Here is a 23,602-nt window from a genome sequence, read left to right as displayed (position 1 = left end):
TATTTTTCTAATCACTTTTTTCTTAATCACCCCCTAATCATGCAAATGAGAACATATTTATAGTCAGGTGAAAAAATATAACCGTTTGGGACAAGATGGGTATCATTAAAAAAGTCTCAAACAATTAAAATTCACTTAGCCCGTATAAACTTAGTTTTACTGCGGTTAAACTATTTTTAACCGGCTAAGGTTTAGGTGGCTGAACCTGAGATCGGTCGCCCGACAAGACACAGCATAAAAAGATGTTCAAATAAGTTCGGTTGCTTTCGTCTTAGTTTAGCAACCCAAATCAAAGTCAGTAGCAAAGCTACGTGACTTCGGGTGCCCGGTATACTCTTCGGGTGCCTGAACTCTTGAGTTCGGTCACCTGAGTCGGTTTTTGAACTGAAATGTTCGGTCTCCCTAGTTGGTAAGATGTCCCTTTTGAGACGTTCGGGTAGTTGAGGAATATGTGAACATTTTTAGTTCGGTCACCCGAGTTCAGGTCAACATGTTGACCTCCATGGTTTGGTCGCCCGAGGCAGTTTGAACTGCCAGGGTTCGGTTGCCCGTCCCCTCTGAGTTTTTTAAAATATATTCAATTTAAGCACAATTATTTCACACTTATATTTTATGCACTGTGTATATGTGTGTGAGAGGCTAGGGTCTTACTATGGTCAAGTTGAGCTCACACTATATCTTGTGTGCATGATGTGCAGGTGATAAGCATACGAGCCATAACCTAGATTACTATTATAAACCTTATTACAAATATGACTATATACTACAATGTAAATTACAAAGCTTCACGGTCTTCTTGTTTCTTCAAGTGCCATCAAGGAAGTTTGATTTGAATCTGCATAAACACTTTGACAAACATCAAATATCAATATTTGTCATTATCAAAACCGGGTGCGACCAATAAGGTCAACAAGATTGCACCAAAGATAATAAGTGGTATCAGAGCCCTATTACTTAGACTTAACAGTTAGTTAGTAAAAAGATCATGATGGCTCATGTTGATGCATCCCCTTTGTGTGAAGGAAGGTTAGTTATGAACCCTCTAATGTTTTGCGGTGAAAATTTTGCCGTATGGAAATTTAGAATGACTATATTTGTTAAAGCCTTGAATTGGAGGTTCTGGAAAGTCATTGCCTAGGAAGATAGTATACCTATGAAAGTCATTGATTGTGTTGATGTTCCTAAATATGTATTTAAGCTGAATGATAATGATAGGAACTTAATGCAAGTAAATTTTGATGCCATGAACACCTTGCTGCATGCTTTAGATTCTTATGTTCTCAGTGAGGTTATGGCATGTAACAGTGTAAAGTAGATATGGGAGGAACTTGAAAGGAACATAATGGGAATCAGTAAATCAAAAGTTTCAGCTCAGAGAAGATTGATTAGAGACTCAGATAATCTCAGCAATTTTCAGTATGAAGATGCAAGCAGGAGAGCTTTGAGAGAGCAAGAGCAATTTTGGCTTGAGAGCAGATTTTCAATGCTTGGTGTAGATTTGATTAGAGAAATCATATAGTTATAGGCTTAAAAAGGTTTAATTCGTATTGTCCAAGTTACTTGGAGTGTTTCCCAAGTTTATACGAAATTTGGGGCATAAGAAACATAAATTTGAATTTGTCTGAGGTCTCGGGAACAGTCGCTTGAGGTTTCTTAAAACTGTGAATTTTCTGCTTTAAAATAGGGTCAGGTGCCTAAGGTTACCAGGGTCAGGCACCTGGGCCTATACTATCTCTTCAAAATTTCTTCAAGAAAATCTTTAGGCGCTTAAATTTTTATCTTCAGTTGCCAAAACAATTATAAAATTTATTTTTCAGTTAAGTTTTAAAAAACACATAGTCATCTTGCTTTGTTACTTTAAAAGAACATTTTCAGGGGTTTTAAAATAAGGTCTCTATGTCCATGACAACCCCTAATGAGCTTCAAAGCATTTCAACATGATATATAGTATGAAGTACTTACATAATTCATCATAGAGACTTAAACACTCTAAGCTTGAAGTCTTCATATAAGTCTTTGCTTTGAATCCTCTTAGACTTAAGCTTGAGTCATCTTTAGGCTTCCATATGCTTTGAACATTTTAGTCCTCTTAAACTTTCTTTTGATCACTTTGAAGATGGAGTGTGGCTTAGTGATACTTGTTATCTTGAACTTGCATTTCTTTTGATCTTTTGAACTTTGTCATTCAAGCTTGTTGACTTTATAAGTCCAATCCTGTTTTGATAATGACAAATTACTTGGTATTTAACCTGTGCAATTGAGTTTATGAACAAGATCATGATTTAGAATGCATGAACGGTAAGCTTGATATGGAAGCCACCAAGAACCTAAAGTACATATCACTTGACTCAATCCATGGAACTAGAGGAATAAAAGGATGAAGAAGCAAGCTTCAAGTTCAAGATCTTCAATGGGAATGGGAATGGGTATTTAGAATTGAATGTATTTACATATGTCATATGATATAATTCGAAACTCAAACATTCCCTAGATAGAACTTAGGACTCATGCATTTCATGAAAGATTTATTTATATTAGTTCTAGGTTGAATAAATTTGTAGAGGCAAATTTTAGAGGCCTCGTCGACGAACCCCATTGCCTCGTCGATGAACGCATGAAGGCCACTTGGCAATGAACATTTTTGTCTTGTTGATAAAAATATACCGAGAGCCCAAAAAGTTCAGACAATGCTCTCGTTGACGAACTCATGGCCTCGTCGATGAACGTACCCATTCGTTGATGAAGGTTGCAGCGCAAAATGACCTTCCAACGCAAATACAAACAGATTAATGTTTAATCTCCATGATCCAATGGCCAGAAATTAGTTTGATAGCAAGAACACTATTTAAATATACCCTAAACCCTGGAGACACAAGAAGAAACACTTTTAAAGAGACTAATCTTGTTATCTTGTGCTAAGTGTGCCTCCATTCCAAAATTTTGCAAACACTTTATTGCATCCATACTATTTGGGCAAATCATCTCAGCTTTTCAAAGGGATTTCATCTACACATCTTGCAAACAATCCTTGGTGATTGAGGTTTGATAAATAAGTGATTGGTTTGTGGTTCCATTATACATATATATACCTCAAAGATTTTTCATCGCTCACACTCTTATATCGAATATTTTTATTGAGAAGAAAAATCCTTGTTTTAGTACTTGAAAAGTTTATTTGAGAAAGGTTTTTGCTAAAGTCTGAATCTTTGTAGATATTGAAGTTTATATTTTACACAAAGATTTCATCTTATGATATTATTGCAAAAACTTTTGATAAGCAAATTCTAAGGATTTTAAAATACATAGTCTTGAGAAATCTTGTTGAAAAATACTGACTTGTGTTCCAATCTTTGAAAAGATTTTATTTTATATATATCTATATATGAATATCATAGTGTTGATTTAAATTTTTGAAGCAAAATTGATTTACAGATATTTCTATAAAGATCATCAAGTTGGATTGAATCTTTTAAAGCTAAATAGCCATATCCATATTTATACAGAGATTATAAAAGGGATTTATTGACCACATCACATAAACTCATTGAGTTTCATGTTTTATCATATGATTATGTACTAGGATTTATCTTGTACTCACTAACTTGGTTAGAAGCATTTTGAGTTTTGAAGAAATTGTATTCACGGTTCGGGCTGTGAACCGAGGTTGAGGAGGAAGTTATGCCTCTTGTAAGCAGCAGATTGTAAGGAAAGCTCCATCCCAATTAAAGGAGCGAATTTTTAGTGAAATCCTTGAGTGGGTTGTTCAAGGTGAGGACATAGGCTGGAGTAGGACGAACCTCGTAAAAATCGAGTTTGCATCTCTCTTACCCTTACCTCTATTTAATTTCTGCGTAATCTTATTTGGGTGAATATTGTGAATACTTTAATTATATAGTAGGTCTACAAAGTCATTAGGTGAAATAGGTTGATTGACAAAATCACTCATTAGGTTGATTAACTGAAAAACATTGAGGTAGTTGTAAGTAGTTTGCAAGTTTGTAATTGATAGTTTTCAAAATTAGAACTTGAAGGACTCAATTTTTAAAATAACAAATTCACCCCCTCTCCTCTTGGGATAACACCATAATTCACATTTGGTATCAGAGTAGGTTTACATAGACTTAACCGTTATTTTTGTAAAAGATCACAATGACACACATCGGTGTAACGACATTCGATGAGGGACACTCATCCACTAGACCACCAATTTTTTGTGGTGTAAATTACACCTACTGGAAATGAAGGATGAGTATATATCTTTTAAATGTGGATTGGAAAGTGTGGAGAATAGTTTATAAAGGTAACCATGTTCCTACGAAAGTAGTTGATAAAGTAAATGTACCTAAGATTGAAGATGAGTATACTGATGATGATTGTAAATCTGTTCAAATAAATGCTACAACAATAAACCTTCTATACTATGCACTAGACGTTAATGAGTTTAATAGGGTGATGGCTTGTAAAACTGTTAAAGAGATATGAGAAAAATTATAAGTAACATATGAAGACATTAAGGAAGTAAAAGATAGTAGGATGGATATGCTTGCTAGTTAATATGAGGCATTTAAAATGACTACTGATGAGTCTATTCAATTCATGTACACTAGATTCACACACATCACGAATTCATTAAATGATCTTGGTAAATCTTACCCTACTCATGAGTTGATTAGGAAAATCCTTAGGGGACTAAAGCTACTACTCTAGTCGAAGGAAAGAATCTAAAATAGATGTCAGTGGATGAACTGATCGGTTCAATCATCACGTATGAGCTAACAATAAATGAGAGGAAAAATGAGCAGAATAAAGCAAAGAGAGTTACAGCTCTTAAGGCATCGTCTAATAGCTCTAGTAAAGGAAGTGACTCAGAATCAAAAGATGATATGGCCTTGCTAACAAAGAAGTTTGAAAAGTTCCTGAAGAAGAATAAGAAGTTTAACAGAAAATTCCGGAACTTGAAATCAAAAAGAGGAGAGTCAAGCAAGAGGAAACAAAAGGAAGATCAGCCATCTTGCTACAATTGCAAAGAGGTTGGACACATCAAGCCTATATGTCCTAAACTAATGAAAGCCTCCAAGAAAAAGAAGAAGGTTCTAAAATTTGGTTGGGACACACATAGCACAAGCAGTTCAGACATTGAGTCTAGTGATGATCTGATAATCAATCTATGTCTAATGGCACGTGATGATCTTGAGGTACAATCATCTTTCTCAGCATCTTCTTATTATTCCAATGATTCTAAAAATTAAAATAGCATGCTTTCTTATAATAAATTGCAACAAGAATATTTTTACACTCTTAAAATGCTTGAGAAGAAAATTAAGAAAATTTATGATTTGAAATGTAAAGTAAAAGAACTCTCAAAGCTTATTGAAAAATAAAATGAGTCCTATGCATCTGTGATAAAAAGAAAAGGATTTAGAAATTGAGGAATTGGAAAGAAATTTGAAAGACAATTCTAAAACTATTCATAAATTCATGAAGGACCGGAGTAACTTTGAAAGACTTTTTGGGGCATAAAGAAATTCCCTAGATAAAGAAGGACTTGGTTTTAATGGAAAGGAAAATTTGAAACAAAAACATCTTTACACGGGTTATTTTGTAAGAGAATCAAAAGCTTATGCTCCATCAAAAGACTCTTATAAATATACAACATGCTTTAAATGTAAAAGGATGGGTCATATAAAATTTGATTGTCCTTTTAAGAATAAAGATGTTAAAATGAAAAAAGTATGGAGAGTTAAAGGAGATTCTAGCACTAACCCCTATGGACCCAAGAAAAAATGGGTACCAAAAACAGTTACTTAAATGTCTATTGCAGGTATGCTTGAGATCATCCTCCTCAAATGATAGATGGTATATGGACAGCGGATGTTCATGACATATGATTGGGGATAAAGCTAAATTCGCATCCATCACACCAAAGGATGGAGGATTTTTCACTTTGGGGGAGAATGCAAAAGGGAAGATCATATGAGTAGGTAAAGTTGGTAACGATCCATCATTTATTATAGATGATGTTTTACTAGTTGAGGGTTTAAAACATAAGTTATTAGGTATAAGTCAACTATATGATAAAGGTTATAAAGTATCTTTTGAACATGACAAGTGCATTGTTGAATATAAAACTGATAACAAAATTCTATTTTCGATTGGCCATCATGAAAATGTATATACCACCAACTTTGATAACTTAACTTCTCAATGTGTGACATGTTTCTCTACTATGAATGAAATTAGTTGGATTTGGCGTAGGAGACTAGGACACGCAAACATGGACTTAATATCTAAACTAGTTAAGGAAGACTTAGTTAAGAAATTGCGTAAGAGAAAATTCGTGAAAGATAAAATTTGTGATGCTTGTCAATTAGGAAAACAAGCAAAATCTAGTTTTAAGAGGAAGAGAGTAATCTCTACTACTAGACCACTTCAAATGATACACTTGGATTTATTTGGTCGAAACCCAATTCAGAGTTTAGGAGAAAAATCATATGCATTTGTTATTGTTGATGATTATTCTAGATTTACATGGGTACTATTTTTAGGTCACAAAGATGAAGCGTTTGAACAATTTATTAAACTGTGCAAGAAAATTCAAAATGAAAAGGGATATACTATCACTAAAATCCAAAGTGATAGGGGCAGAGAATTTAAAAATCAAGGTATGAAAGAATGCTATGATTCATTAGGAATATCTCATAACTTTTCAGTTCCTAGAATACCACAATAGAATGGTGTAGTTGAAAGAAAGAATAGGTTTATACAAGAAATTTCCAGAACTATGCTTAACGAACATAAACTACCTAAGTACTTCTGGGTTGAGGTAGTAACCACCGCCTATTATGTTCTAAACAAAGTTTTGATTAGACCATCTCTAAATAAGACTCCTTATGAATTATGGAATGACCATATACCAAACATCTTATATTTCCATGTCTTTTGTTGCAAATGCTTTGTACTTAGAGACAATGAACATTTAGGAAAGTTTGATGTGAAATCTGATGAAGGTATTTTTCTAGGATATACCTTAGATAGTAAAGTCTACAAGGTATAAAATAAACGAACATTAATCGCTGTAGAATCCATTCACGTAGTATTCGATGAGTCCAATCCTTTGCTCAAAAGACTGATGAGGATGAAATTGAGATTATTAGAAAAAGAGGTTAATGAAGTACTTAGAGAATGGAAGTATATAAAGAATCATCCTATAGATCAAATTATAGGTGAACCATCACGTGGAGTAACTACACGATTCTCACTTAGAAGTATGATTAGTCATTTTGCTTTCTTATCACAAGAAGAACCTAAAAATGTGAGTGAAGCAATTGAGGATGAATCATGGGTAATATCTATGCAAGAAGAACTAAACTATTTTTAGAGAAATAAAGTCTAGACATTAGTTCCTAAACCTGAGGATAAGATAGTTATTGGAACAAAATGGATATATAAGAACAAGAAAGATGAACATGGAATAGTTGTTAGAAATAAGGCAAGACTAGTAGCTTAGGGATATAACCAAGAGGAAGGAATAGATTTTGAGGAAACCTTCGCACCTGTAGCTAGAATGGAAGTCATTCAAATGTTGTTAGCTTATGCTACTTTTAAGGATTTCAAACTGTATCAAATACATGTCAAAAGCACATTTTTAAATGACTACATAAGTGAAGAAATATATGTAGAACAATCCCAGGTTTTGAAAACCATAAGCATCCAAAACACTTTTATAGACTAACTAAAGTCTTGTATGGTTTAAAGCAAGCTTCTAGAGCTTGGTATGAAATGTTAAGCAGTTTTCTACTAGAAAATGGATTTACTAGAGAAAAGTTTGACACGACACTCTTTATAAAAGCTAAAAATGAAAATTTGCTCATTATACAAATATACATAGATGATATCATATTTGGAGCAATAAATGAAGAGTTGTTCAATGAGTTTGAAAGGTGTATGCAAAACGAATTTGAGATGAGCATGATAGGAGAACTTAACTTCTTCCTAGGACTTCAGATCAAACAAGAAAAACATGGAATCTTTATAAATCAATCGAAGTATATTAGAGACTTGCTCAAAAGGTTTAATATGGAAGATGGTTAATTCTAGGAACACCTATGAGCTCTTCTTTAAAATTAGACAAAGATGAATAAGGTATACTAGCAGATGTTAAACTTTATCGTGGGATGATTGGCAACTTACTATATCTGACTGCCAGTAGGCCTGACATAATGTTTAGCGTATGCTTATGCGTAAGATTTCAGGTTGCACCTAAAAAGTCTCATTTATTAGCTGTCAAGAGAATACTTAGATACTTGATTGGAACCATTGCACTTCGATTATGGTATCCTAAGTATACCTCATTTCAAATTATTAGCTATTTGGATGCAGATTTTGATGGTAGTAAAGTGGATAGAAAAAATACGAGCGGCACATGTCACTTCTTAGGAGATTCTTTAGTATCTTGGTTTTCAAAGAAGCAAAATTTCGTTACTCTTTCCACAGCCAAGGCAGAATATATAGCGGCTGGAAGTTGTTGTGCTCAAATACTTTATACGAAACAACAACTTATGAATTTTGGATTACACTACGACACAGTTCCAATAAAATGCAACAATACGAGTACAATAAACATCTCAAAGAATCCTATATCACATTCACGAACTAAACACATAGAAATTAGACATCATTTTCTTCGTGATCATGTGCAAAAAAGGAGATGTGACACTTGAGTTTGTACGCACAGATGAACAATGGGCTGACATATTTACGAAACCACTTCTAGATGATAAGTTTATCCAAATTAGACATGAATTAGGTCTGCTGCATAGTCGAGAAGTTTCCTAGAGTTAAACACACAATAAATTTTTAAATACCACAAAATAAATACAGACCACAAGACTAGAACCCCAGGACTTCTTGATAACCAGCTTTGATACTGTTAGGAATTTATACTTAAAGACATGCTTTATGCAATCGGTTTTAATATTTATTAATAACTTCCGTTATTCCATTCTAATGAGAATCTTTATGAGCAATGTTTGCCTGACATTATTTATTTAATGATTATGCGTGTGTGTCTTTTATTCTATATAGTAGGTGATCTAGTGTGTAAAGTACTACTTATATACAGAAGATTAGATCATCAGTTCTTATAGAATATAAGTTTATTGTTCACAGCATTAAATGAAATTGGATACACCATTGGTAGGACTGTAGCACAAGGTTTTAATAGGTCTGTCTTGACTAATGAGAATGGTACAGTTCCAATTCTTTGTGCTAGTACACTTTGTGTGTATTGAACAGGACCTTCTTGAGGTAATTGTTTTTATACTGACTATATAAAACAATATATACCTCATGGTTATTATGAGTGTTTATGTTCTTAATCCTGATATAATTATTAGACACAGCATATAGTGTTTATTACATTGACTCATAGAAGAGTGAGATTCTTTATGGGTCAAAATACTCAGTGAGTTGGGTGATGACATTATGTATATGGTGAACATTAATTATTAATGAAATCCACTTCCCAGTAATGGGATTGATAATACCCCTTTGAAGAAACTTATAAGTTTTGATTGTGTCAAACCCTGCAGGTGAATTTTGAATTCAAAAAATTAAATAAGTTAAGTGAAAGGTTTTAGGGAATTAATATGTCAATTAATTAAATTTTCAGTAATTTAATTTATTAGACGGGTATCAATAATCTTTACGTGGGGAGATAATAAGCATTTAATAATAGGAGTTCGAAATTTAATTTTGAATATGACAGGGAGTGCAATTATAATTCTTTAGTGGTATGAATTATAATTAACGTAATTAAGGATGAATTCGAGTCAGATTAGGAATTCTTAATTACATGGGAAGCTTTAGTCATATTTGCCTAAAGGTCCTTGCTGTAGCCTATATATACACGCGCTCCATTCAGCAGCTAAAGGAGACGAGCAAACTCTCACAGAGGCAGATGTTTTCATGAGAGAAGAAAATCCTAGCAGTCGCTTACGAGTCCACTCTCTCAAGAGCAAGACGTGTTCAAGGAATACAGTAGAAGAATTCTAGTCGTCTTCAAGAACTCGTTTTCGTACTTGTAAATTTGAGATCAACCCAAACAGATCTCGCAAGTATAATCCTAATCACGTAATTACGAATTGCATGATCTGATTTTATTTTATTTTGTTATCCGTATGCACTACAACCGAATCTTAGGACTATTCCGCAAATCCCTTCAGATACATTGTTAGATTACCACCTTACCTAAAAGTTTAAACTGTTAGGTTGTGGGCTAACAATATATCAAGTTTTAACACTAGCATTCATCCAAACTTAAACCCTACAACTAGATTGAGGAATACTTTGTTCACAAATCAAATAGCAACAAACTACCTCCAAAACTTCTCTCTCAAAAAGTTATATGCACCCCTACTTCCACACTTAAAATTCTCACTTTACGTGTTACATTTTTAAGTGTTTTTCCTAATTTTTTCTTTTTACGAATTCTGCCATGATTTTTAATTTCCTTCCTAATTAGCATGGACACCCAATTAACTACCCAATGAAGTGGGGAATCTTTTTTTTTTTTCCCCATCCCAATATGGTGGTATCATAGCTGTAATTACTTCTATCAAATAATCAACATGCCCTTACTAAATTTTCATTTTTCTAAATTTGCCCCTTTGCTAATATTCACTGCTATTTTTACTTCTTTACTCATTTAATATTATGTTTTTTTTATTTATTGATTTTTACATGTAAGATTGCCAATTCAAAAAGGAAATGATGACTCGAAGACTCTGAGATTTTATTTAATTGCGTTTTTTTTTTTATATATTTTAACTTTTGGAACATAATTATAATTATAATTTCTTTTTATTTTTGGTTAATAAAATTAATCTACTAATTATTCCTACATCACTCGAATTAAATTAAAAAAAAAAAATTCATATGCACAAAGTTTTGACTTTGAAGGCCTGTGCGACCAATTAGGTCACGTTTTGCTTCATATGGTGGGCCCTAATATTTTGTACCTTACATGCACCACACCATTTTTTTTTGTTTATTTTTATTTTTTTACAAAAAAACAATGGTGTCTTTCTCAGCGGATGGAATAAAATACAAAACATATCGCCGTACAAATACATGCAAAAAAGCTAGTGAAAGAAAAACTAGCAGGCCTTCCAATTATAAATTTGCCCTATTTTTTACTATTATTTCAATTCCGTATATCTTTTCTTTTTTTAAAAAACAAAATTACTATATTCCAATTGATTGAACGAATTTTAAGATGAGGTATTAAACCCAAATATTCTGCGTTTAACTTTTTGCAGAATTGGATATATATATATATATATATATATATATATATGTTAGATGTTTAGAATTAATTGATTAATATACAATATTATTTTTTGAATTTTTTTTTTTTTATAATTCGGGATTCCAACTACCATTGTGCCACATTAGGCACTATGGCACGGCACCAAACTCGGGGGGTGAAAGTCGCTCGCCCATTGACACACCTCTGGTAATTCACTGACGTAATTCCTCAAGGAGGAATCGAATCTTGACCTTGGGGTCTCCAAAGTTACAAGTTCGCCCTTACCACTTGAGTTGGCCCAACTGGACTAATTTCTCAATGTTATGTATATCATTTTATATTAGATAAATAGTTGCCTTCATAGTTCTTAAATTATCATCAAAGTCATACTTATCGGCCTTCAAATTTTAATTTACTTGAGCTCGTAATTAAAAATTTTGCATAATAAATAGAAAATCTTTTAATATCTTAACATCCAAGCAAAAAATCATGTGAGCACAAATTAACCATATCTAAAAAAAAAATTACTTAAAAAGCACATAAAATTGTTTTGAATGCTAATGTTTAATGTTTCTTTTTCTTCTTCTTCTTCGATTAATTGAAAGCCTACACTGTATCTAATTACACAATAAGAGATGACCCTTCTCTCTTCTCATTTTTTTTTTTTTTGTTTTTTTGTTTTTTTGTCAATTCTCGCATGATTCAAATTCGAGATATCTGACGTTGAAGTACCAAATTTTAGTATTAAAAATGTTCGATAAAAAACATTATTACTAAAAAATTTAATATATGTGGCTTATGTGTATTTTCGTGCATGTAGTTTTTATTGATTAAATGGGGTTTCATGTTTGGGAGCTTAGAATCACAGCTTTGACTTGAATTTGTATATTTAGATAGAATGTAACATAAGTTTTATTGAAATTCTATTGAAATTTACACAAACTGAAGACCTTATCGAAATCCATAATTTCAAGCATTACTAAGTATTTTGTTACAAAAAATTTTCAACATACCACCATTTATTTTGTGGATGCTTCATATTTTAGCAATAAGACCACATTGAAATTTGCATAATTTCTACACTAAGAACATAAAAGGATATTTTAGGTTGTACTTTAAGATAATTGAAGAGTGCCAATAAAGACTTAAACTCCTGAGTAGGGGTGAGTAAACGGCCGGTTCGCCCAAATTCGGTTAATTAACCAAATTAATAGAAATTAACCGAATTAATCGAAATTTTCGATTAATGAGAACTGTTAACCGAACTAAACGAATAGAGGGGCCTCACCGAATCGAATTTGACCAAATTACCTTTTCGGGTAATTCGGTTAACCAAATTAATTTGAAATTAATTAATAAAAATATAATATAATTGTAGATTTTTTTACCAAATACTAATTAACATATTAACAAATTAATATATACTAATTAACATATTAGTAAATTAACATATACTAATTTATATTTAAATTTTAATTAATTATTAAATCGGTTATTTCAGTTAACAGAATTAACATTCTTTTTAACCGAATCGATTAACCAATAAACCAAACTTTGTAAAACATAACCGAACCAATTGATCTTGCCTTCTTAACCGAGCGGAACCGATCTCGATAGACATGTACTGTTACTTCGTGAAAATTTTCACTTTGACGGGCAACATAATTTTTTTTTATTTATTAAATAACTGTAGTAATAATTCGAGGACTGCTACGCAGTACAATAAAATAAAAAAAAAAATGAAAAGAAAAGGGTACTGGCATAATTATGTCGACGCAAGTTTGGGCATCACTTTCAGAGATTCCCTTTGTCTTCCTAATTAAAATGATTGTGTGGGCAGATGAAGTCAATCTGAACTACCGGATTGGGCGAGTTGACATCTGAATTGATGCAACATTAACTTTTATTTTTTAATGAATATAATAAAATAATTATACATCTTTTCACTTTAAAAAAAAAAAAAAACAAATAATTAAAAATGGTACACACGCACACATATAAAAATATTCATTCACCTTTTTTGTGAAAATGCTGCGGTTTCCATCTGGATGAATCAATTCGGAGTTGACTCATCCACATGAACGTAATATGACAACGCAAAGAATCCACATACTAATAATAATAATAATAATAATAATAGAGATCAATTTTTTCTCTAAATATATTTAAAAATTTAATACATATTTTTCTTAAATTTTAAAAATTTTATGGATCTTTTCTCATATTTGATTTTCAAGATGGTTTTTTTTTTTTTTTAATTTTTTTTAATAACCTCGGGATTCCAGTCATCATCGCGCCACATTGAATACTATGGTGTTACATCAAATTCAGGGGATAAAAACTATCTGTCCATTGATGTACTCCTAATAATTCATTGACGTAATGCCTCAAAGGGGAATCGAAACCGTGACTCTAGGGTCTCCAAAGTCACAAGTCTTTCAAAAGACTGGTTCAGTTTGTTAAGTATGCGAGGGTGAATTTGGTCCTTTTTTTGAAAATGTTAAAAGGAATTTTTAAAACATTAAGAAAAGTCACCGGAAAGCTATAGAAGAAAAAAATGATGTCCTTTTATCGAATTTTAAGAGACGTACTTAAGCATATATTATTATTAAATATTGTTATTAATTAATACTATTATATTGTATGTGGGCATGAATAAAGAAGGGGTTTTGGATGAGGAAGCATATGGTGACTTAATATAAGTAAAATAGTTAATTAAAGAATTGAACGAAATTGACCTTGAGATATTCTTCAATTAGGAAGTCCCCTTTTGTCATACTGCAAAAGAGAATGAAATGGGTTAGCAATTGGGTTGAGGGGTGCGCTGTGGTGTGTTAGGGGGGTGGTGGAACCGTACGTGGAACCCAATTTGATGGGGAGAGAGCCCTATTGACCATTGGAGTTGGAGGTATCTTGTTTATTTTGTACAATCTTTTTATGTACCAATCACAATACTTCATAATACTTTAGTTTCACTTTTTCTTTCAAATAAATTAGAGTATAATCTTGTTTAGAATATGTTAAGGTGATTTTTGGCCAAATTTTCCACTTGACCAAACACGGACCTACTTGGTGAGTGTTGTTTTTGAATAAATAAATTACAAAACGACTAAAGTTGTGCTTTGGAAAAAAAAAATTATGATTATTATATCAATAAAGAACATAGGAGGAAGAGTTTTGAAAAGCCAAAAGCATGGATCAACCTACTTACCTTTCGATCCCCTTCTCTCATCCTCCTTGTTTTGCCTCTTATAGGCTTCCTTGTAGTTACATAGGAGTTTTAACTATCCTCCCACTTTGCACAGTGAGTTGTTTGTTTGAATATAGAGTTGCTGTATCTATAATTATATTTGTTGTTACCTTAGCAAAGTCTTTAATCTCTTCTAGGGATACACGTGTGCCTCAAATTATAATATCAGTAGTTGTCTCCAATTTGCAATTTGGTGCATTGATTTGGGCTAACTTGTTCTAATTCCAACTTGTCACCAACAAAAGGTAGACTTTATGTTCCCTTAGACCTCCAAGCATAGTGGTGGCTAGGGCCCTTGTTCTACATACTTGTTTTGTTAGTGTTATTGGTTACAAAAAGATAATTAATTATAATATTAATAATAGTTTGAAAGGTAAAAAATTCATTGTTTGCAACCGAGAATATTTATCCACCTCTATCACAAATCATCATGGTCGCCATCTTCTGTCATCACCATTTCGCGATTTTATCAAGATATGCTTCATAACTTTTCCCCCTTCAAGCTATCTCCTTCCCATCTGTGATATGTTTGATTATTTATTATGTCATGCTCTTCCTTTGCATATCAATGTGGCTTCTATAAAAATGCATTGGATGCTTCATGACACCATATATCCACCCTAGGCCATGCTATCTTCCTAAGCCACTAAAGCCCTAGTATAAGCTACTACTTCCAAACTTGCCAAAGCCTATGCTACCATCACTTCTAAAGAGGGAATTGACACAGCTACCTAATTTTCCGACTTTGTTGAAACTCAAACTATTGAGCTGCCAAAGCCTAGCTACCAAAGATGTTTGAACTTCCTTCGTTACCTTTTATTCTTTTTATGTCAATGTGTTTGACTTTTAACATAATTTCTCAAAGAGAATTACATAGAATAGATATTTTGGCATTTTCCTCTCTAGATTTTCTCATTTTGGCATTTGTTACTTTACATTCACAAAAGCATAACGCCCCGTCTCTTGTCTACCCAATTTAATTACTTTATATACAAAAAAATTTGTGTCAATGTGTGTGTGTCTAAGAGAGAGAGAGTTAATCCAATGATTCTTAGCACAACATTTTTGTCATAAAAGTTCCTATTTATTTCCTAATCCCTTTTTGTGCTACTTCCAATATAAATAAATAGGCCTCTACATCATTCTTTGTTTCAAAGACTAATGTAGAAACAAAGAGAGAAGGAAAAGAGAGCACAGAATAGATCAAACTCAAGGAAAGGAAAGGTTGTATGACTCTTTAGGAAGGAAAAGAAAAATAATATCCTTTTCAAGACTTCAATGTTCAATCTGCATAATTTATTCTCAACATTAAATCGTCGATGGTATTGTTCGGCGCTGATTACAAGATTTGAACCGAGAAGATTAGTAGATTGGGAGATTTCGGTGGATTTTCCTCCGAGGGTTGCTACTGGAGTATTTTACATAATTTCTAAGCCTACTGAATGTATAGGGTTAGCATATGAACATTATTTTGTAAACCTTGCTTGATACAATAGTGAAATTCAGCCGCTTGCTCCTATGGACGTAGGCACACTGCCGAACCACATGAACTCTTGTGTCGTGTGTTTTTATTGCTTTCTTTTATTCTTTTTGTGATTGATTATTTTCGTATTGTTCATTGGTGATTGTTGTATTGCATGTTCCGATTCAATTTATGTTTCCTATTGACCTTTTAGGTCATACCCTTTTTTAATTCACTACAAAAAAATTGGTTTTTTGACGAAAGTATTAGTGACGAATTCAATTTCGTCACTAATAATAGAGCATTATTGACGGTTTCTAAGAACCGTCACTAATAGTGTAAGCATTAGTGACCGTTTAAGCAGCCGTCACTAATACAACACTATTAGTGACGGTTTTCAACCATCACTAATACTTTCGTCGCTAAAAACAGCGCGATAAACAATTTTCGCGGGAAAATTTTACCGGGAAAATATTAGCAACGATTTCAAGGTATTAGTGACTGTTATAATACACTCACTATTAGTGTTTTTAGTTAAAAAATATATAAAAAAAAATAGTTCATTGTATTAGTGACGGTTTGGGAGTACCGTCACTAATAAGTGGGTATTAGTGACGGTTTTAAAATCGTCACTACTAGTGTTCTTATTTAAAAAATTATTAAAAAGAAATATTTAAGGGTATTCGTGATGGTTTTGAAACCGTCACTAATAAGGGTATTAGTGCCCACACCCGCACGGTCCACACGCCCCACTTGGCCCCTCCCACTCCAATCCCAGGCCAACCGACCCAACCCTAAATCCCTAATCATCTAATGCCTGGAGCCCAATTCAATTGGAGCCCTAGATGCCTGCTATCGATTCTTCATTTGAGCATGACGAACGTCTCTGCTCAGAGAGCCAACACGAGAGGAGAGAGTGACTGAGTGAGAGACCCTTCATTCTGGCCTTCTTCTTCAACCCTTCAAAGCCCTCTAGCCTTCGTGAGTTGGTCTTCCACACTGCGAACCAGCAGGAGCCCTTCGCGAGTTCGTCACTTCGTCAGGAGCTTCGCGAGTTCATTGTGGATATTTTCAAACCAGAAGGAGCTCCTCGCAAGCTTGTCTTTGAGCGTTTGGGAGTTCGTGAGTTCATTTGCATCGAAGTTTGAATTTGTAAGTATTATTCTTCTTCTTCTACAAATCTGCTTTTTGCTTTCCATGTTCATTAGTTTTTTAGTATGTTTAGCCTTAATGATGGGGAGCTTGAGGAACTCTCTCATGTGGTTCTTGGATTCATTTATATTAGCAGTGCATCAAGGGGATGCCATCCCCAGATACAAAACATCAACCACTTTGTAGAGTGTCACATACATCAAGGATTGCACTAAGATCATTAACAATTTGCCCACCAAGCCAACTGGAGTAAACAGCAGTCCACTGCTCTTTACAAATCTGAAGTGGAGTAGTTATATCTTAAGTGCATTGTAGTCAGATTTAAATTACTGAAAGACTATGGTAAAAATAGACAAACAAAGAGCAAATTGAAAATTTGAGCAGATAAATGGGCTCCCTAGATCTTGAAGTTTGTTGTCTTTTTTGTGTCTCTGTTCCCCTTTTCATTGGCTGGCCTTCTTAGTTCCGTAGTTCGCAAATTTGTTAACATGCAGACATTAGACATATCAATTTTTGGGGATAAAGAAAAATCTAGTATTGGTATTCATGGTATTCATACATAAAAAAATTCCCATAAATGCGATTTCTGTATCCAGGCTAGTACATCAGAGAAACACAGGTTGGTCTCTGATTTAGTCTCTACGCTGTGAATTTCCCAAAGTTGCTGATTATCTAATATTCATAAACACAAAGTCTCTCAAGTATTGAAGACAGAAGGGGTCTCCATTTACTCTTAAACAGAGTAGCCCACTCATAACTTTATAAAATGATTTGTTGGCAAATAGTATACTTTGTGATTTGGTATTTTGACTAGCAGAGCAATTTGTCATTTGCACAAAATAAAGCAAATTCTAACACAAACCATTGAACCTAACACCTCATTTGGCATTGAAAGCATAATCAGAGAAGAAATCTTGGGATTCTTGAGAAAAATAACTTGTTGGCTTTCCCATTCTTTGTCATTTTTTAATGAAAAAAAAATATAAACACAGAAGCAGACTTGATCTTCCCACAATCAAAATCTGGTTCAAACATTAAATTTAAACGCATTAGCTTCTGTTGAAAGTAGGGTACTACTTATAGCATTCAATTTCTGTTTTAATATGTGGAGATAGTTCATTTTCTAGATCATATGCATATAATTTTTCTGGTATTATGATTCTATCTGCAGTGTTTTTATTTGCTTGCCAATCCTTCATAATGTTTTTGGATCATCAAGGGTGGCAAATAATTACTCAGTGTTCAGTTAGCCATTAAAAGCTATATAAAATTCAGAAAGAACCATTAAAAACTTTATAGAATTCATATGGTTCATTTCTACCTTGGGCCTCAGGATTTGCAGATGTTGTAGAATTGTTTAGTAGTGAGGAAGCAGCAAACACTAAGCTAAACCCTCTGAATGTGAGAAAATAGGCCAAGGGCCAAGGACAAAAAGAAGAGGGTATATGCATTATAGGCAGCAATGCTTCTATAATTTGCTTCTATATAATTGAAGCATTACTTTGATATCGCGTGTGTGTATCCCATTATCTAAATTTCTTTAATGCTTCTAATAGTTGCAGGAATTAGAACAATGAACAAGTGAAAAAAAAAAACAATTGCAAACTATAGTGATGCTCCCTCCAAATACTTATATGAAAAAATTTAAAGCATTGGGAATGATCTTTTATGGTGTATGTTTTAAATATTTTTGAAGATTTCATTTTCGTTTCAGTGAAATTAGAGATTTTTCATGCTTAGCAGTTCTCTCTATCTCTCTTGTGAAAAGACTCCTAATTTCTAAACCCCAGTCATGGGCTGGGCATCTGTAGTTATTTGAGACCTGCAACAGTTCGAAGAATGGATCTGATGTCTTCTCGTCTACTCCTTGGCTTGTAGTTGCAGAGATAGAGATACTTATAGATGGCAATTCAATCAAATTCGTATATAACTTAGAAATTTTCTATCTAGTTCCATGAACTTTTGTATTTAGTTCCATGGCATATTACTGTGCTATCAGCTCCTTCTCTATCTCCTCCCTCTATTAGTTCTAGTTAACAGTCGAAGCATATATGCAGATTTTCCCTGAAGAAGTAAATGTCATATGAAGTAAAATGCCAAATTAATTACTACCATTTCATGTATTCATTGAAGCTTAGACTCGTCCAAGAACGGTTACTATACATTCATTCCTAATCGTACATGTGAGACAAATCAATTGTTATATTTCAATTGATTATTAGTCATACTATGTTGACTAATAATCACTTGAAAATGTTAATTATTTGTTTCACTTATGATTAGTAATGTGAGTATTTCAACCATTCTTGGATTATCCAATGTGGAAAGTTCAGGAAGTTGTATTTACTTGTCATCGTTCACACTTTGTCAATTGTCATTATATATTTCGAGCACATCTCTACTTGTGTTCTCTGGGTGCATAGTGGGGTGTCATGACAATTTGTTAGTGATGGAAGACTAGCCAAATTTTCACTTCCCCCATATCGTGTACTTGGAGAGCCATGGGGAGATGCTGCCGAAATTTATAACGACTACGACGAAAGAATTTGAGTGATTGATCGCAATGTAAATGCAACATTCCTGAATGGGATAAGATCCGTACCCTTTAGAGTATGATGGTTGATTATAGGATTCACGACGCATGCATGATACCCCATATGAGAATATAATGAACACCATTTACTTGAACATATTATAGGGTAATTAATGAACATGGATAAGAGTTGGATGAACGCTCGGGGTAGGTTTTTTCCAGAATATGTGAAAGGGGTATATGATTTCATAGAGTTCGTGCGTCCTCGTGCAAACAAAGCCAGTAGAATAAGATGTCTTTGCAAGAAATGCCAAAATATAATATTCAAACACATTGATCTGGTCCATTCACATTTGTTAGACTTTGGAATGGAGAAAAGGTACACAAGTTGGGTGTTCCACGGTGAAGATTACGTAGTTCAGACCGATAATTTAAATGACGCTAAAGATGAGGGGGTGAATATAGTAGGTGGTGATACACGTTCTGAAGGGTTAATCGAAATGTTAGGTGAATTGCAAAGAGGGATTGCAGTGGACACGAGTGATGTCAGTGTGTCGCATACTGGTGATGAAACTACTTCAGCAGGTACCATACCTTGCGATCCTAGTACGTTGAATCGACTCGGTAAACCATTTGCTAATCTCATGGGGGATGCAAGGGTGCCCCTATATCCAAACTGTAAAAAGTTCTCAAAATTAGAGTTTCTGATAAAGTTGCTTCATGCAAGGACAATGCATGAGTTATATCAGAGAGCATTCAACATGCATTTAAGCCTCATTAAGGCAGCACTGCCCGAGGGTGAAACACTTCCCAAGTCTTTTTATGAGGTGAAAACATACATGCGTGAATTGGGTCTCGGTTACTTTCTAATACATGCGTGTAGGTATGATCGTGCACTCTTTTATGGTGAACATGAAAATGCGAACGAGTGCCCAAAATGTGGTGAACCAAGGTATAGAACTAATCAGAAGAAGGGTAAAAAGATTCCCAAAAAAGTTTTGCGATATTTTCCATTAATCCCGTGGCTGCAACGATTGTATATGTGCAAAAAGACTACTATAGATATGAGATGGCATCAAGAGAAATGTTTTCAAGATGGAGACACCCTTAGCCATACAGCGAACTCCGAAGCTTGGGCCGAATTTGATAAAATGCATCCGCGGTTTGTTAGTGATCCTCACAACATCAGACTTGGCCTTGCTTCAAATGGGTTCAATCCTTTCGGTAACATGACTAACCCATATAGCATGTGGCCAGTTATGATAATGCCATACAATATGTCGTCATGGCGATGTATGAAAGAACCTTTCATTTATATGTCTCTGCTGATTCCAGGACCGAGAGCACTTGGTAATGATATTGATGTTTACCTGCGTCTGTTAATTGACGAGTTGAAAGAATTATAGGAAAAAGGAGTGGAGACATTCGATGTGCAAACCGGGACAACATTTTGGATGCATGTTGCAGTCTTGTGGACAATTAATGATTTCTCCACATATGGCAACCTGTCAGGTTGGAGGACAAAAGGGTTACTTAGCATGCCCAGTATGTAATAAGGATGTTGGGTCCTTATCCTTGAAGCATGGATGCAAGTTATGTTTTATGTGTCATCGCCATTTTTTACGAACTGGACATCCTTGGAGGACTTGTGGCGTCAGAAGCTTCAATGGAAAACTTGAACGAAGGTCGCCGCCAAAGCGCCTAAGTGGGGAAGAGATATTAAACCAGCTAAGGTTGATCAAAGATGTGAAATTTAGGAAACCACCGACCAGTAGAAAAAGAAAATGCGCTGAGTGGAAGTTGAATTGGACAAAGAGAAGCAGCTTCTTCGAGTTGCCATATTGGAAAGATCTTCTACTACGCCACAACTGGATGTCATGCACATTGAAAAGAACATTTGTGAGAATGTCACTGGTACATTGCTTGATATAAATGGGAAGACAAAGGACTCCGCAAATGCTCGTTGAGATATGGAAGACATGGGAATACGACCTGAGCTGCACCTGTTTCGTGATTGGGACAAAATTCTAATGCCATCAGCTTGTTACACATTCTCGAAGAATGAGAAGAATAAACTCTTCGACTGGTTGAAATCAGTGAAGTTCCCCGATGGATATGCATCGAACATAGCTCAATGCATAAACACGAAGGAAGGGAAGATGGTAGGAATGAAAAGTCATGACTGTCATATCCTTCTACAACGAGTTCTACCTGTTTTCCTTTGTGGACACTTGACTGAAGATGTTTGCTCGGTTCTGATTGAGCTGGGAATCTTTTTTCGACAGTTGTGCTAAAAAAAATTGAGCCTAAACGAACTTGAACGGTTAAAGGATGACATCGTGATCATACTATGCAAGATGGAGAAAATTTTTCTGCTAGCATTTTTCGATGTGATGGTCCACCTAGCTATCCATTTACCAAGAGAGGTCATAATTGGAGGACCGGTTCAATATCGTTGGATGTATCCTATTGAGAGGTAAAGTATAAAGTCCTTGTATAATGGTCATGTGATTTGGGAGTTTGAATTTTTTTTTCTTCATTGTGTCTACAAGTTTAAAATGCTACGTAAAATGCACAGGTTCTTGTCGACTTTGAAGGGGTACATGCGTAATAAGGTACGACCGGAAGGTTCAATCATTGAGGCGTACATTAACAGTGAATGTCTTGCATTTTGCTCAATGTATCTACATGATATTGACACAATGTTCACTCGTGATGAGTGAAAGCAGACATTTATGCTATTAATGTCAATGATGAAGAACCCAGGAGCTCTATATTTCGAGAAAATGTTCGCCCTCTCGGTGCACGAGTTTACGATTTCATTGACATGGACGACCTAGGAAAGGCTCATTTTTACGTCCTCAACAATTGTGATGAAACTATTCCATATATCGAGTACGTTGTTCCAAACTCCTTACTTTGCATTGTATTTACATATGCATATTTATATACTTTCTTGACATTAACATGTACTACTATTGAATATAGCGAACATAAAGCTGAACTCCTGGCCCAAAATGAACGGAATGTTGACGAAAGACATAAGAAGGAGTTTATCAATTGGTTTGGAAGTCGTGTAAGTAAAAAAAACTGCTTCAGTTAGTAGCAACGTATGGTTTCACTATTGACGGTATTCTTCTAAACTCCTGTTTATTTTATAGATGAAAGTCATGTTTTACAATAAGGAACCAACGGCAAGTAAAGATTTGTACGCGTTGGCATGTGACCCCGATCAACGAGTTAACTGCTACAGCGGTTGCATTGTTAACGGGTTACGATTTCATACAAAGTCCCTCGAACTACATAGAAGAACCCAAAATTCTAGGGTTGCGGTGCTAGGCACTGAAGGAGATGAAGATATTGACTACTTTGGTGTGTTGGACGACATTATAGAGCTTAGCTATGGAGCAAACGAAGTCGTCCACCTGTTCAAGTGTACCTGGTGGGACATCGGCAATAAAAAGATTGGGATAAACACCGATGCCTACTTCACTAGTGTCAATTTTAGCAAGACTTGGTATCAAAATGACCCTTTCGTGCTTGCAATGCAAGAAGAACAAGTGTTTTACCTTAAAGACACCAAATTGAAGGGTGAATGGAATATGACCCAAAAGATTCCTCCTCGAAATTTGTATGCAATTGCAGAAGTGGCTGATAGTGAGATGAGTGCCAGTGAGGCTACATTCCAAGAAGATGAGCCACCTGTCCACACAGCAGCGCAATCTGAAACAGATGTTGTCGAAGAAGGCACTAATCCTATACCATTGTATAGGGATGGTGCTAGGGTAGAACACGTAGGAGCTGCTGACATTACAATTGAACCTTCTATAGACGTTCACTTCATCGACGATGAGGAAACTAATGAGGAAGATGAAACAGGGATCGAGTACTGTAGTG

The sequence above is a fragment of the Malania oleifera genome, chromosome 2 (assembly GCF_029873635.1).
Source record: "Malania oleifera isolate guangnan ecotype guangnan chromosome 2, ASM2987363v1, whole genome shotgun sequence".
Classification (NCBI taxonomy): Eukaryota; Viridiplantae; Streptophyta; class Magnoliopsida; order Santalales; family Ximeniaceae; genus Malania; species Malania oleifera.
The sequence above is the reverse complement of the archived record's forward strand: the minus strand, read 5'-3'. Positions refer to the sequence as shown.